General features: G+C 40.6%; 30 non-coding genes across 30 annotated transcripts; all 30 read left to right on the top strand.

Moving 5' to 3' along the window:
• The first annotated feature begins 3,823 nt into the window (after positions 1 to 3,823).
• Positions 3,824 to 3,896, top strand: TRNAN-GUU. The gene has a single exon. It is a non-coding gene; the product is annotated as a tRNA-Asn (tRNA).
• Positions 3,897 to 4,515: 619 nt separating this feature from the next.
• TRNAN-GUU lies at positions 4,516 to 4,589 on the top strand. Its single transcript has one exon. It is a non-coding gene; the product is annotated as a tRNA-Asn (tRNA).
• A 216-nt stretch (positions 4,590 to 4,805) lies between these two features.
• On the top strand, positions 4,806 to 4,879 carry TRNAK-UUU. The gene has a single exon. It is a non-coding gene; the product is annotated as a tRNA-Lys (tRNA).
• An 85-nt stretch (positions 4,880 to 4,964) lies between these two features.
• On the top strand, positions 4,965 to 5,038 carry TRNAN-GUU. The gene has a single exon. It is a non-coding gene; the product is annotated as a tRNA-Asn (tRNA).
• Positions 5,039 to 5,665: 627 nt separating this feature from the next.
• On the top strand, positions 5,666 to 5,739 carry TRNAN-GUU. Its single transcript has one exon. It is a non-coding gene; the product is annotated as a tRNA-Asn (tRNA).
• Positions 5,740 to 6,137: 398 nt separating this feature from the next.
• TRNAN-GUU lies at positions 6,138 to 6,211 on the top strand. Its single transcript has one exon. It is a non-coding gene; the product is annotated as a tRNA-Asn (tRNA).
• A 105-nt stretch (positions 6,212 to 6,316) lies between these two features.
• Positions 6,317 to 6,390, top strand: TRNAN-GUU. Its single transcript has one exon. It is a non-coding gene; the product is annotated as a tRNA-Asn (tRNA).
• A 319-nt stretch (positions 6,391 to 6,709) lies between these two features.
• On the top strand, positions 6,710 to 6,782 carry TRNAN-GUU. The gene has a single exon. It is a non-coding gene; the product is annotated as a tRNA-Asn (tRNA).
• Positions 6,783 to 6,952: 170 nt separating this feature from the next.
• TRNAN-AUU lies at positions 6,953 to 7,026 on the top strand. Its single transcript has one exon. It is a non-coding gene; the product is annotated as a tRNA-Asn (tRNA).
• A 199-nt stretch (positions 7,027 to 7,225) lies between these two features.
• TRNAN-GUU lies at positions 7,226 to 7,299 on the top strand. Its single transcript has one exon. It is a non-coding gene; the product is annotated as a tRNA-Asn (tRNA).
• A 64-nt stretch (positions 7,300 to 7,363) lies between these two features.
• Positions 7,364 to 7,437, top strand: TRNAN-GUU. Its single transcript has one exon. It is a non-coding gene; the product is annotated as a tRNA-Asn (tRNA).
• Positions 7,438 to 7,663: 226 nt separating this feature from the next.
• Positions 7,664 to 7,737, top strand: TRNAN-AUU. Its single transcript has one exon. It is a non-coding gene; the product is annotated as a tRNA-Asn (tRNA).
• A 199-nt stretch (positions 7,738 to 7,936) lies between these two features.
• TRNAN-GUU lies at positions 7,937 to 8,010 on the top strand. Its single transcript has one exon. It is a non-coding gene; the product is annotated as a tRNA-Asn (tRNA).
• Positions 8,011 to 8,074: 64 nt separating this feature from the next.
• On the top strand, positions 8,075 to 8,148 carry TRNAN-GUU. Its single transcript has one exon. It is a non-coding gene; the product is annotated as a tRNA-Asn (tRNA).
• Positions 8,149 to 8,374: 226 nt separating this feature from the next.
• Positions 8,375 to 8,448, top strand: TRNAN-GUU. The gene has a single exon. It is a non-coding gene; the product is annotated as a tRNA-Asn (tRNA).
• A 156-nt stretch (positions 8,449 to 8,604) lies between these two features.
• Positions 8,605 to 8,678, top strand: TRNAN-GUU. Its single transcript has one exon. It is a non-coding gene; the product is annotated as a tRNA-Asn (tRNA).
• A 200-nt stretch (positions 8,679 to 8,878) lies between these two features.
• Positions 8,879 to 8,952, top strand: TRNAN-GUU. The gene has a single exon. It is a non-coding gene; the product is annotated as a tRNA-Asn (tRNA).
• Positions 8,953 to 9,192: 240 nt separating this feature from the next.
• On the top strand, positions 9,193 to 9,265 carry TRNAK-CUU. The gene has a single exon. It is a non-coding gene; the product is annotated as a tRNA-Lys (tRNA).
• Positions 9,266 to 9,998: 733 nt separating this feature from the next.
• Positions 9,999 to 10,072, top strand: TRNAN-GUU. The gene has a single exon. It is a non-coding gene; the product is annotated as a tRNA-Asn (tRNA).
• A 143-nt stretch (positions 10,073 to 10,215) lies between these two features.
• Positions 10,216 to 10,289, top strand: TRNAN-GUU. Its single transcript has one exon. It is a non-coding gene; the product is annotated as a tRNA-Asn (tRNA).
• A 57-nt stretch (positions 10,290 to 10,346) lies between these two features.
• Positions 10,347 to 10,422, top strand: TRNAN-GUU. Its single transcript has one exon. It is a non-coding gene; the product is annotated as a tRNA-Asn (tRNA).
• Positions 10,423 to 10,723: 301 nt separating this feature from the next.
• On the top strand, positions 10,724 to 10,797 carry TRNAN-GUU. Its single transcript has one exon. It is a non-coding gene; the product is annotated as a tRNA-Asn (tRNA).
• A 228-nt stretch (positions 10,798 to 11,025) lies between these two features.
• Positions 11,026 to 11,099, top strand: TRNAN-GUU. Its single transcript has one exon. It is a non-coding gene; the product is annotated as a tRNA-Asn (tRNA).
• Positions 11,100 to 11,202: 103 nt separating this feature from the next.
• On the top strand, positions 11,203 to 11,276 carry TRNAN-GUU. The gene has a single exon. It is a non-coding gene; the product is annotated as a tRNA-Asn (tRNA).
• A 103-nt stretch (positions 11,277 to 11,379) lies between these two features.
• Positions 11,380 to 11,453, top strand: TRNAN-GUU. Its single transcript has one exon. It is a non-coding gene; the product is annotated as a tRNA-Asn (tRNA).
• A 104-nt stretch (positions 11,454 to 11,557) lies between these two features.
• On the top strand, positions 11,558 to 11,631 carry TRNAN-GUU. The gene has a single exon. It is a non-coding gene; the product is annotated as a tRNA-Asn (tRNA).
• Positions 11,632 to 11,733: 102 nt separating this feature from the next.
• Positions 11,734 to 11,809, top strand: TRNAN-GUU. The gene has a single exon. It is a non-coding gene; the product is annotated as a tRNA-Asn (tRNA).
• A 126-nt stretch (positions 11,810 to 11,935) lies between these two features.
• TRNAN-GUU lies at positions 11,936 to 12,009 on the top strand. Its single transcript has one exon. It is a non-coding gene; the product is annotated as a tRNA-Asn (tRNA).
• A 103-nt stretch (positions 12,010 to 12,112) lies between these two features.
• Positions 12,113 to 12,186, top strand: TRNAN-GUU. Its single transcript has one exon. It is a non-coding gene; the product is annotated as a tRNA-Asn (tRNA).
• Positions 12,187 to 12,289: 103 nt separating this feature from the next.
• Positions 12,290 to 12,363, top strand: TRNAN-GUU. Its single transcript has one exon. It is a non-coding gene; the product is annotated as a tRNA-Asn (tRNA).
• Positions 12,364 to 12,401: the final 38 nt, after the last annotated feature.

Raw genomic sequence — 12,401 nt, 5'->3', positions numbered from 1 at the left:
TCGGGATAAGGGCTGAAGATGGAGTTTCTGTTTGCAAGCGGGAAGCGAGCAATGCCTCTCTTGTGACTTGTTGCTCTGCGCTGCGATTATGAAAGGGATGGGCCATCAAAAGCACCAAATTGGCCATTCATTTTCTAATATGGTGTCTAGTTAATTGCATATGTCATTCCTCATTTGAATTAGCGACCTGATTCCACGGTCAAAATGGATTCTGCGTCCGCGTATAAAAGACCAGCAACAAGCAGCTCCATCATCCACATCTCATATGCCATGGGGGTCCCATTCGTCATGTTCCGGATCCCATTCCTAGTAAGTAGAGCAGCCTTGAACCCATACCCTTGATTCCCGCCTTGAGCCTCAGCCCGAAGGACCAAAGGTTGCTGTTTGGTCTGGATAAGCAGGCATGGACAGGCTCCTCGAGCGGATACCATTCCAATGGGGAAGCTCATCTTCCCATTACCGGCGGAGAACTCAAAGGCTACAAACTCCTTAGGAAAAAAGTACCTCACGAAAAGTGTCCCTCTTTAGGGATATAGCATTTAACAGACATACTTAACACAAATCACACACTCTTCACACAAATCACACATTCACAAACACACAATATAAGACTTTTATCTTACTTTTATTTACTTACTCAATAGACTATCACTTATTAATAATTACATACAATCAACACTCTCATTACTCATATTGTATTCCAACAATTAAATCATATTCCATACTACTTACATAAATACATACACTTCAGAGTACTACTAAATAAAAGCAATGTACTCTTTCTCTTTCTCTACTATTACAATGATCTTGAGGTCTAGTTTCACTGGGAAGTGGCGCATGAGTTATATTTACTTATGAAATCATCCCACGATAGATAATACATTCATATGATTTTGAGCGATACGTTGACTCTATTAACGCCGTTCTCCAGAGAAGGTAATTGGAACTATAGTTCCTTTTAACTATTATTATATTCTGGAGGAGACTGGATCTTCACATGGTTGAGACACCTGCACACAAATTGAACAGGCGCTATAATTCTTGCCGGAAGAATTATGTTGTCAATACCATGGTTGAGAATGAGAATATAAACGGGTGATATACCACACCAATCCGTTGGAGTCGGCTACATGACGTCTGAGGCTTCGTCTTGACCTTCGGGTTACTCTCCATCATAGCTGACTTCGCAATGACAGATTCGAGCTTCAGGATAGGCCTTTATAGAAAAAGTACTCCCATTTGCAGTGGTGGTGTATCGGGAATACTTTAGCAGGTACCGTATCCTCTTTTTGGAGTGGTGGCGAATCGACTTTTTGGAGTGGGACGGAATTACGCAATTTCTGTATAATACTGCAGTGTGAATTACCCACATCACTTCAGAGGATTCACTAATCGAATTACAAGGACAGTTAGATGCTTTATATTCAACTACTACACATCCATAGGAAGGGGATTATAATAACTAACTCATAAGAGTTATCAACCAGCATTGACGCCGTAGAGAATTAAATGATGGTGAACACTTTTGACATTTTCTGTATAATAAGAAGTGCCAATTACCCACATAACTTCTGAGGATTCAATTACAAGGCCAGTTAGCTGCTTTATATATTCAACTACTACCCTTCCATAGCAAGGGGATTATAATAAGTAACTCTGGCGAGTTATAAACAGTTGACGCCGTAGTGAATTCAATTATGAGGATTAACTCCTTGAGTTGGACAGAAGCTAATTACCCACATGCCTTCTGAGGATTCACTTCTTGAGTAGGAAAGGCAATGCCTATTACCCACTAGGCTTATGAGGATTCACTCCTTGAGTAGGAAAGGCAAAGCCTATTACCCACATTGCTTCAGAGGATTCACTCCTTCTTTCACAATGTGTAGAACAGGAAATACGTTTATCTTTCAGAAGGCATGTATTTCAGTACGTAATACGTTTATCTTTCATCTTTTCTGGAGTTTGGAAGGATTCATTCCTTTACTAACGCAACGTAGTCAACTCCATTTGTTAGAACAGCTTCCATTGAGTCTCTGCACCTACCCTTTTTTTTGTTTTCGGAAAAAGGATTTGGCTCAGGATTGCCCATTTTTAATTCCAGGGTTTCTCTGAATTTGAAAGTTATCACTTAGTAGGTTTCCATACCAAGGCTCAATCTAATTAAGTCCGTAGCGTCTACCGATTTCGCCATATCCCCCTCTTTTAAGATTAGTATCTCATTATGTTATGATGTCCTTCCCCTTTTTCTTTCATTTGTATTATGCTGGAACCACTGAAGTCATTAGAATACCGATTCCTCTATTGAAAAGTGTTTCCTCCTATTTTCTTTCTTGTCTATCTTCTTTCATCTCTATCGGAGACCCGTATTCGTATTTGGTCCGATCCAAAATGATTCTATCATTTCTGTATCTGCAATTCAATATAGATAGATATATAGACATATCTATTTGCCCCTCTTTCTATTATTTTTATAGTGCGGATGGGAGCAAGTTTATGTCTCAACGAATCACACGTAGAGATATTGATAATACACATAGAGTTAATGGTATTTCATAACTAATTGATTGAGCAGCAGCTCGTAGACCACCTAAAAAGGAATATTTATTATTGGATCCATATCCTGACATAAGAAGGCCGATGGGAGCAACACTTGAAATGGCAATCCATAAAAAAACACCGATCTGCAGATCTGCTAAAACAAGGCGATAACCAAAAGGAATTACTGAATAGCTTAGTAAAATTGATATGACTGCAGTAGATGGTCCGATACTGAATAAACGCGTATCACCTCTAAATGGAAGCAGATTTTCTTTAAAAAGTAGTTTTGTGCCATATGCTAAAGCTTGAAGAACTCCCAAAGGACCAGCATATTCAGGTCCAATACGTTGTTGTATCCCGACGGATATTTCTCTTTCTAACCATGCAATTACTAGTACGCCGATTGTGATTCCCAATACAGTAGTCAAAATAGGGACAAACACCCATAGAATTCCATAGACTTCTTTTAAGAATTCCAATCTCGAAAAAGAATTGATATCTTGGACTTGTGATGTATCAATTATCATTTTAACGATCAACTTCTCCCATAATGATATCTATGCTACCTAGTATTGTCATAATATCAGCCAATTTCATTCTTTTAACTAACTGAGGAAGAATTTGCAAATTGATAAAACCCGGCGGGCGAATTTTCCATCTCCAAGGAAAACCACCCTGATCCCCTATCAAAAAAATGCCCAATTCCCCTTTTGGGGCTTCGACTCTCACATAAAGTTCTTGTTTCGCCAATTCAAAAGTTGGCGAAGGTTTTTTACTAATGAATCGATAGTCAAAGTCATTCCATTCCGGAGACTGTCCTCGATCAAAAGATCGTATTTCTAAATTTTCATAAGGTCCCCCTGGAATTCCTTCCAAAGCTTGTTGAATAATTTTTATGGATTCCGTCATCTCACCAAGTCTGACTAAATAACGAGCTAATGAATCTCCTTCTTTTTGCCACTGAACTTCATAATCAAATTCGTCAAAACACTCATAATGATCCACTTTACGAAGAACCCATGGTATTCCGGAAGCTTGCAGCATTGGTCCTGATAACCTCCAATTTATTACCTCTTCTCCAGAAATAATGCCTACTCCCTCAACTCGTTCTAAAAAAATAGGATTTTGTGTAATAAGTTTATGATATTCAGCAACCGCTATCAAAAAATAATTGCAGAAATCACTCATTAGAGTTTTATCAAGTAGCAGAAATAGCTCAATTAGCCGCAAGGTCAGAAGTTCAAGCTCTTCTCCTAGATCGTTTAGATATTTTTTGACATTGGAGGCTGGAGTAGCTCAGTTGGTTAGAGCGTGTGGCTGTTAACCACAAGGTCGAAGGTCAACCCCTTCTTCTAGCGTACTCATTAGAGTTTTATCAAGTAGCTGAAATAGCTTAGTTAGCAGAAGGTCAGAAGTTCAAGCTCTTCTCCTAGATCGTTTAGAAATTTTTTGACATTGGAGGCTAGAGTAGCTCAGTTGGTTAGAGTGTGTGGCGGTTAACCACAAGGTCGAAGGTTTAACCCCTTCTTCAGGCGTACTCATTAGAGTTTTATGAAGTAACTGAAATAGCTCATTTAGCCGAAGGTCAGAAGTTCAAGCTCATCTCCTAGATCGTTTAGAAATTTTTGGATAATGGAGGTTGGAATAGCTCAGTTGGTTTGAGCGTGTGGCTGATAACCACAAGGTCGTAGGTTCAACCCCTTCTTATAGTCTACTCATTAGAGATTTAGCAAGTAGCTGAAATAGCTTAGTTAGCCGAAAGGTCAGAAGTTCAAGCTCATCTCCTAGATCGTTTAGAAATAGTTTGACATTGGAGGATGGAGTAGCTCAGTTGGTTAGAGCGTGTGGTTGTTAACCACAAGGTGACTCATAATAATCATTAGAGTTTTATGAAGTAGCTGAAATAGCTCATTTAGCCGAAAGGTCAGAAGTTTGAGCTCATCTCCTAGATCGTTTAGAAATTTTTTGATATTGGAGACTGAAATAGCTCAATTGGTTAGAGCGTGTGGCTGTTAACCACAAGGTCGAAGGTTCAAACCCTTCTTCTAGCGTACTCATTAGAGTTCTTTCAAGTAGCTGAAATAGCTTAGTTAGCAGAAGGTCGGAGTAGCTCAGTTGGTTAGAGAGTGTGGTTGTTAACCACAAGGTCGAAGGTTTAATCCCTTCATCTAGCGTACTCATTAGAGTTTTATCAAGTAGTTGAAATATCGAAGGTCAGAAGTTAAATCTCTTCTTCTAGATCGTTAAGAAGTAGTTTGACATTGAAGGTTGGAGTAGCTCAGTTGGTTAGAGCGAGTGGCCTTTAACCACAAGGTCAAAGGTTCAAACCCTTCTTCTAGCGTACTCATTACAGTTCTTTCAAGTAACCGAAGGTCAGAAGTTCAAGCTCTTCTCCTAGATCGTTTAGAAATTTTTTGATATTGTTGGCTGGAATAGCTCAGTTGGTTAGACCGTGTGGCTGTTAACCACAAGGTCGAAGGTTCAACCCCTTCTTCTAGCGTACTCTCATTAGAGTTTTATCAAGTAGCTGAAATAGCTCAGTTAGCCGAAAGGTCAAAAGTTCAAGCTCATCTCCTAGATCGTTTAGAAATTTTTTGATATTGTTGGCTGGAATAGCTCAGTTGGTTAGAGCGTGTGGCTGTTAACCACAAGGTCGAAGGTTATCAGCCTCTTCTTCTAGCGTACTCATTAGAGTTTTATCAAGTAGCTGAAATAGCTCAGTTAGCCGAAGGTCAGAAGTTCAAGCTCTTCTTCTAGATCGTTTAGAAATTTTATGACATTGGAGGTTGGAGTAGCTCAGTTGGTTAGAGCGTGTGGCTGTTAACCATAAGATCGAAGGCCAACCCCTTCTTCTAGCGTACTCATTAGAGTTTTTTCAAGTAGCTAAAATAACTCAGTTAGCCGAAGGTCAGAAGTACAAGATTGTTTAGAAATTTTTTACATTGGAGGCTGGAATAGCTCAGTGGGTTAGAGCGTGTGGCTGTTAACCACAAGGTCGAAGGTTATCAACCCCTTCTTCTAGCGTACTCATTAGAGTTTTATCAAGTAGCTGAAATAGCTTAGTGAGCCGAAGGTCAAAAGTTCAAGCTCTTCTCCTAGATCGTTTAGAAATTTTTAGACATTGGAGGTTGGAGTAGCTCAGTTGGTTAGAGCGTGTGGCTGTTAACCACAAGGTCGAAGGTTCAACCCCTTCTTCTAGCGTACTCTCATTAGAGTTTTTTCAAAGAGTTGAAATAGCTCAGTTAGCCGAAGGTCNGGTTGGAGTAGCTCAGTTGGTTAGAGCGTGTGGCTGTTAACCATAAGATCGAAGGCCAACCCCTTCTTCTAGCGTACTCATTAGAGTTTTTTCAAGTAGCTAAAATAACTCAGTTAGCCGAAGGTCAGAAGTACAAGATTGTTTAGAAATTTTTTACATTGGAGGCTGGAATAGCTCAGTGGGTTAGAGCGTGTGGCTGTTAACCACAAGGTCGAAGGTTATCAACCCCTTCTTCTAGCGTACTCATTAGAGTTTTATCAAGTAGCTGAAATAGCTTAGTGAGCCGAAGGTCAAAAGTTCAAGCTCTTCTCCTAGATCGTTTAGAAATTTTTAGACATTGGAGGTTGGAGTAGCTCAGTTGGTTAGAGCGTGTGGCTGTTAACCACAAGGTCGAAGGTTCAACCCCTTCTTCTAGCGTACTCTCATTAGAGTTTTTTCAAAGAGTTGAAATAGCTCAGTTAGCCGAAGGTCAGAAGTTCAAGCTCTTCTCTTAGATTGTTTAGAAATTTTTTGAAATTGGAGGCTGGAGTAGCTCAGTTGGTTAGAGCGTGTGGCTGTTAACCACAAGGTCAAAGGTTCTACTCCTTCTTCTAGTGTTACTCATTAGAGGTTTATCAAGTAGCTGAAATAGCTCTGTTAGCCGAAGGTTAGAAGTTCAAGCTCATCTCTTAGATCGTTTAGAATTATTTTGACATTGGAGGTTTGAGTAGATCAGTTGTTTAGAGCGTGTGGCTGTTAACCACAAGGTCGAAGGTCAACCCCTTCTTCTAGCTTACTCATTAGAGTTTTATCAAGTAGCTGAAATAGCTCAATTAGCCAAAGGTCAGAAGTTCAAGCTCTTCTCCTACATCGTTTAGAAATTTTTGGATAATGGATGTTGGAGTAGCTTAGTTGGTTAATTTTTGGATAATGGATGTTGGAGTAGCTTAGTTGGTTAGAGCGTGTGGCTGTTAACCACAAGGTCGAAGGTCAACCCCTTCTTCTAGCTTACTCATTAGAGTTTTATCAAGTAGCTGAAATAGCTTAGTTAGCCGAAGGTGAGAAGTTCAAGCTCTTCTACTAGATCGTTTAGAAATAGTTTGACATTCGAGGCTGGAGTAGCTCAGTTGGTTAAAGTGTGTGGCTATTAACCACATTAGAAATAGTTTGACATTCGAGGCTGGAGTAGCTCAGTTGGTTAAAGTGTGTGGCTATTAACCACAAGGTCGAAGGTTCTACCCCTTCTTCTAGCGTACTCATTAGAGTTCTTTCAAGAAGCTGAATTAGCTCAGTTAGCCAAATTCAAAAGTTCAAGCTCTTCTCTTAGATCGTTTAGAAATTTTTTGACGTACTCATTAGAGTTTTATCAAGTAGCTGAAATAGCTTAGTTAGCCGAAGGTCAGAAGTTCAAGCTCTTCTCCTAGATCGTTTAGAAATAGTTTGACATTGGAGGCTGGAGTAGCTTAGTTGGTTATAGCGTGTGGCTGTTAACCACAAGTTAGAAGGTTCAACTCCTTCTTCTAGCGTAGTCATTACAGCAGAACTTCAAGCTCTTCTCCTAGACCGTTTATAAATTTTTTAACATTGGAGGTTGGAGTAGCTCAATTGGTTAGAGCGTGTGGCTGTTAACCACAAGGTTGAAGGTTCAACCCCTTCTTCTAGCGTAAGTTCAAGCTCTTATCTTAGATTGTTTAGAAATTTTTTGAAATTGGAGGCTGGAGTAGCTCAGTTGGTTAGAGCGTGTGGCTGTTAACCACAAGATCGAAGGTCAACCTCTTCTTCTTGCGTACTCATTAGAGTTTTATCAAGTAGCTGAAATAGCTTAGTTAGCCGAAGGTCAGAAGTTCAAGCTCTTCTCCTAGATCGTTTTGAAATAGTTTGACATTCGAGGCTGGAGTAGCTCAGTTGGTTAAAGTGTGTGGCTATTAACCACAAGGTCGAAGGTTCTACCCCTTCTTCTAGCGTACTCATTAGAGTTCTTTCAAGAAGCTGAAATAGCTCAGTTAGCCAAATTCAAAAGTTCAAGCTCTTCTCTTAGATCGTTTAGAAATTTTTTGACGTACTCATTAGAGTTTTATCAAGTAGCTGAAATAGCTTAGTTAGCCGAAGGTCAGAAGTTCAAGCTCTTCTCCTAGATCGTTTAGAAATAGTTTGACATTGGAGGCTGGAGTAGCTTAGTTGGTTATAGCGTGTGGCTGTTAACCACAAGTTAGAAGGTTCAACTCCTTCTTCTAGCGTAGTCATTACAGCAGAACTTCAAGCTCTTCTCCTAGACCGTTTATAAATTTTTTAACATTGGAGGTTGGAGTAGCTCAATTGGTTAGAGCGTGTGGCTGTTAACCACAAGGTTGAAGGTTCAACCCCTTCTTCTAGCGTAAGTTCAAGCTCTTATCTTAGATTGTTTAGAAATTTTTTGAAATTGGAGGCTGGAGTAGCTCAGTTGGTTAGAGCGTGTGGCTGTTAACCACAAGATCGAAGGTCAACCTCTTCTTCTTGCGTACTCATTAGAGTTTTATCAAGTAGCTGAAATAGCTTAGTTAGCCGAAGGTCAGAAGTTCAAGCTCTTCTCCTAGATCGTTTTGAAATAGTTTGACATTGAAGGTTGGAGTAGCTCAGTTGGTTAGAGCGTGTGGCTGTTAACCACAAGGTTGAAGGTTCAACCCCTTCTTCTAGCGTACTCCAGAAGTTCAAGCTCTTCTCTTAGATCGTTTAGAAATTTTTTGACATTGGAGGCTGGAGTAGCTCAGTTGGTTAGAGCGTGTCGCTGTTAGCCGAAGGTCAGAAGTTCAAGCTCTTCTCTTAGATCGTTTAGAAATTTTTTGACATTGGAGGCTGGAGTAGCTCAGTTGGTTACAGCATGTGGCTGTTAACCACAAGGTCGAAGGTTCAACCCCTTCATCTAGCGTACTCATTAGAGTTTTATCAAGTAGCTGAAATAGCTTAGTTAGCCGAAGGTCAGAAGTTCAAGCTCTTCTCCTAGATCGTTTAGAAATTTTTTGACGTACTCATTAGAGTTTTATCAAGTAGCTGAAATAGCTTAGTTAGCCGAAGGTCAGAAGTTCAAGCTCTTCTCTTAGATCGTTTAGAAATTTTTTGACATTGGAGGCTGGAGTAGCTCAGTTGGTTACAGCATGTGGCTGTTAACCACAAGGTCGAAGGTTCAACCCCTTCATCTAGCGTACTCATTAGAGTTTTTTCAAAGAGTTGAAATAGGCTCAGTTAGCCGAAGGTCAGAAGTTCAAGGACTTCTCTTAGATCGTTTAGAAATTTTTAGACATTGGAGGCTTGAGTAGCTCAGTTGGTTAGAGCATGTGGCTGTTAACCACAAGTACGAAGGTTAGCTCAAATAGCTCAGTTAGCCGAAGGTCAGAAGTTCAAGCTCTTCTCTTAGATCGTTTAAAAATTTTTTAACATTGGAGGCTGGAGTAGCTCAGTTGGTTAGAGCGTGTGGCCCTTAACCACAAGGTCGAAGGTTCAACCCCTCTTCTAGCGTACTCATTTGAGTTTTTTCAAGTAGCTGCAATAGCTCAGTTAGCCGAAGGTCAGACGTTCAAGCTCTTCTCTTAGATCGTTTAGAAATTTTTTACATTGGAGGCTGGAATAACTCAGTTGGTTAGAGCGTGTGGCTGTTAACAGCAAGGTCGAAGGTTATCAACCCCTTCTTCTAGCGTGCTCATTAGAGTTTTATCAAGTAGCTGAAATAGCTCAACTAGCCGAAAGTCAGAAGTTCAAGCTCTTCCCCAAGATCATTTAGAAATTTTTTTACATTGGAGGCTTGAGTAGCTCAGTTGGTTAGAGCGTGTGGCTGTTAACCACAAGGTCGAAGGTCAACCTCTTTTTCTTGCGTACTCATTAGAGTTTTATCAAGTAGCTGAAATAGCTTAGTTAGCCGAAGGTCAGAAGTTCAAGCTCTTCTCCTAGGTCGTTTTGAAATAGTTTGACATTGAAGGCTAGAGTAGCTCAGTTGGTTAGAGCGTGTGGCTGTTAACAGCAAGGTCGAAGGTTATCAACCCCTTCTTCTAGCGTGCTCATTAGAGTTTTATCAAGTAGCTGAAATAGCTTAGTTAGCCGAAGGTCAGAAGTTCAAGCTCTTCTCTTAGATCGTTTAGAAATTTTTTGACGTACTCATTAGAGTTTTATCAAGTAGCTGAAATAGCTTAGTTAGCCGAAGGTCAGAAGTTCAAGCTCTTCTCCTAGGTCGTTTTGAAATAGTTTGACATTGAAGGCTAGAGTAGCTCAGTTGGTTAGAGCGTGTGGCTGTTAACCACAAGGTCAAAGGTTCAACCCCTTCTTCTAGCGTACTCATTAGAGTTAGCTGACGGTCAGAAGTTCAAGCTCTTCTCTTAGATCGTTTAGAAATATTTTGACATTGGAGGCTGGAGTAGCTCAGTAGAAGTTCAAGCTCTTCTCTTAGATCGTTTAGAAATATTTTGACATTGGAGGCTGGAGTAGCTCAGTTGGTTAGAGCGTGTGGCTGTTAACCACAAGGTAGAAGGTTCAACCCCCTCTTCTAGCGTAAGGTCAGAAGTTCAAGCTCTTCTCTTAGATCGTTTAGAAATTTTTTACATTGGAGGCTGGAATAGCTCAGTTGGTTAGAGCGTGTGGCTGTTAACAGCAAGGTCGAAGGTTATCAACCCCTTCTTCTAGCGTGCTCATTAGAGTTTTATCAAGTAGCTGAAATAGCTCAACTAGCCGAAAGTCAGAAGTTCAAGCTCTTCTCCTAGATCAGTTCAAGCTCTTCTCCTAGATCATTTAGAAATTTTTTGACATTGGAGGCTTGAGTAGCTCGTTGGTTAGAGCGTGTGGCTGTTAACCACAAGGTCGAAGGTCAACCACTTCTTCTTGCGTACTCATTAGAGTTTTATCAAGTAGCTGAAATAGCTTAGTTAGCCGAAGGTCAGAAGTTCAAGCTCTTCTCCTAGGTCGTTTTGAAATAGTTTGACATTGAAGGCTAGAGTAGCTCAGTTGGTTAGAGCGTGTGGCTGTTAACCACAAGGTCGAAGGTTCAACCCCTTCTTCTAGCGTACTCCAGAAGTTCAAGCTCTTCTCTTAAATCGTTTAGAAATTTTTTACATTGGAGGCTGGAATAGCTCAGTTGGTTAGAGCGTGTGGTGTTAACCACAAGGTCGAAGGTTATCAACCCCTTCTTCGCTCATTAGAGTTTTATCAAGTAGTTGAAATAGCTCAGTTAGTCGAAGGTCAGAAGTTCAAGCTCATCTCCAAGATCGTGTAGACATTTTTTGATATTGGAGGCTGGAATAGCTCAGTTGGTTAGAGCGTGTGGCTGTTAACCACAAGGTCGAAGGTTCAACCCCTTCTTCTAGCGTACTCATTAGAGTTTTTTCAAAGAGTTGAAATAGCTCAGTTAGCCGAAGGTCAGAAGTTCAAGCTCTTCTCTTAGATCGTTTAGAAATATTTAGACATTGGAGGCTGGAGTAGCTTAGTTGGTTAGAGCGTGTGGCTGTTAACCACAAGGTAGAAGGTTCAACCCCCTCTTCTAGCGTACTCATTTGAGTTTTTTCAAGTAGCTGAAATAGCTCAGTTAGCCGAAGGTCAGAAGTTCAAGCTCTTCTCTTAGATCGTTTAGAAATATTTTGACATTGGAGGCTGGAGTAGCTCAGTTGGTTAGAGCGTGTGGCTGTTAACCACAAGGTAGAAGGTTCAACCCCCTCTTCTAGCGTACTCATTTGAGTTTTTTCAAGTAGCTGAAATAGCTCAGTTAGCCGAAGGTCAGAAGTTCAAGCTCTTCTCTTAGATCGTTTAGAAATATTTTGACATTTAGAGGCTGGAGTAGCTGAGTTGGTTAGAGCGTGTGGCTGTTAACCAAAAGGTAGAAGGTTCAACCCCCTCTTCTAGCGTACTCATTTGAGTTTTTTCAAGTAGCTGAAATAGCTCAGTTAGCCGAAGGTCAGAAGTTCAAGCTCTTCTCTTTGATCGTTTAGAATTTTTTTACATTGGAGGCTGGAATAGCTCAGTTGGTTAGAGCGTGGGGCTGTTAACAGCAAGGTCGAAGGTTATCAACCCCTTCTTCTAGCGTGCTCATCAGAGTTTTATCAAGTAGCTGAAATAGCTCAACTAGCCGAAAGTCAGAAGTTCAAGCTGTTCTCCTAGATCAATTCAAGCTCTTCTCCTAGATCATTTAGAAATTTTTAAACATTGGAGGCTGGAGTAGCTCAGTTGGTTAGAGCGTGTGGCTGTTAACCACAAGGTCGAAGGTTCAACCCCTTCTTCTAGCGTACTCATTAGAGTTTTTTCAAAGAGTTGAAATAGCTCAGTTAGCCGAAGGTCAGAAGTTCAAGCTCTTCTCTTAGATTGTTTAGAAATTTTTTGAAATTGGAGGCTGGAGTAGCTCAGTTGGTTAGAGCGTGTGGCTGTTAACCACAAGGTCGAAGGTTCAACCCCTTCTTCTAGCGTACTCATTAGAGTTTTTTCAAAGAGTTGAAATAGCTCAGTTAGCCGAAGGTCAGAAGTNCAAGCTCTTCTCTTAGATCGTTTAGAAATTTTTTGACATTGGAGGCTGGAGTAGCTCAGTTGGTTAGAGCGTGTGGCTGTTAACCACAAGGTCGAAGGTTCAACCCCTTCTTCTAGCGTACTCCAGAAGTTCAAGCTCTTCTCTTAAATCGTTTAG

Source organism: Cucurbita maxima, unplaced genomic scaffold, assembly GCF_002738345.1.
Source record: "Cucurbita maxima cultivar Rimu unplaced genomic scaffold, Cmax_1.0 Cma_Scf00015, whole genome shotgun sequence".
In the NCBI taxonomy this organism is placed as follows: domain Eukaryota; kingdom Viridiplantae; phylum Streptophyta; class Magnoliopsida; order Cucurbitales; family Cucurbitaceae; genus Cucurbita; species Cucurbita maxima.
This window is presented reverse-complemented; position numbering and strand designations above follow the sequence as displayed.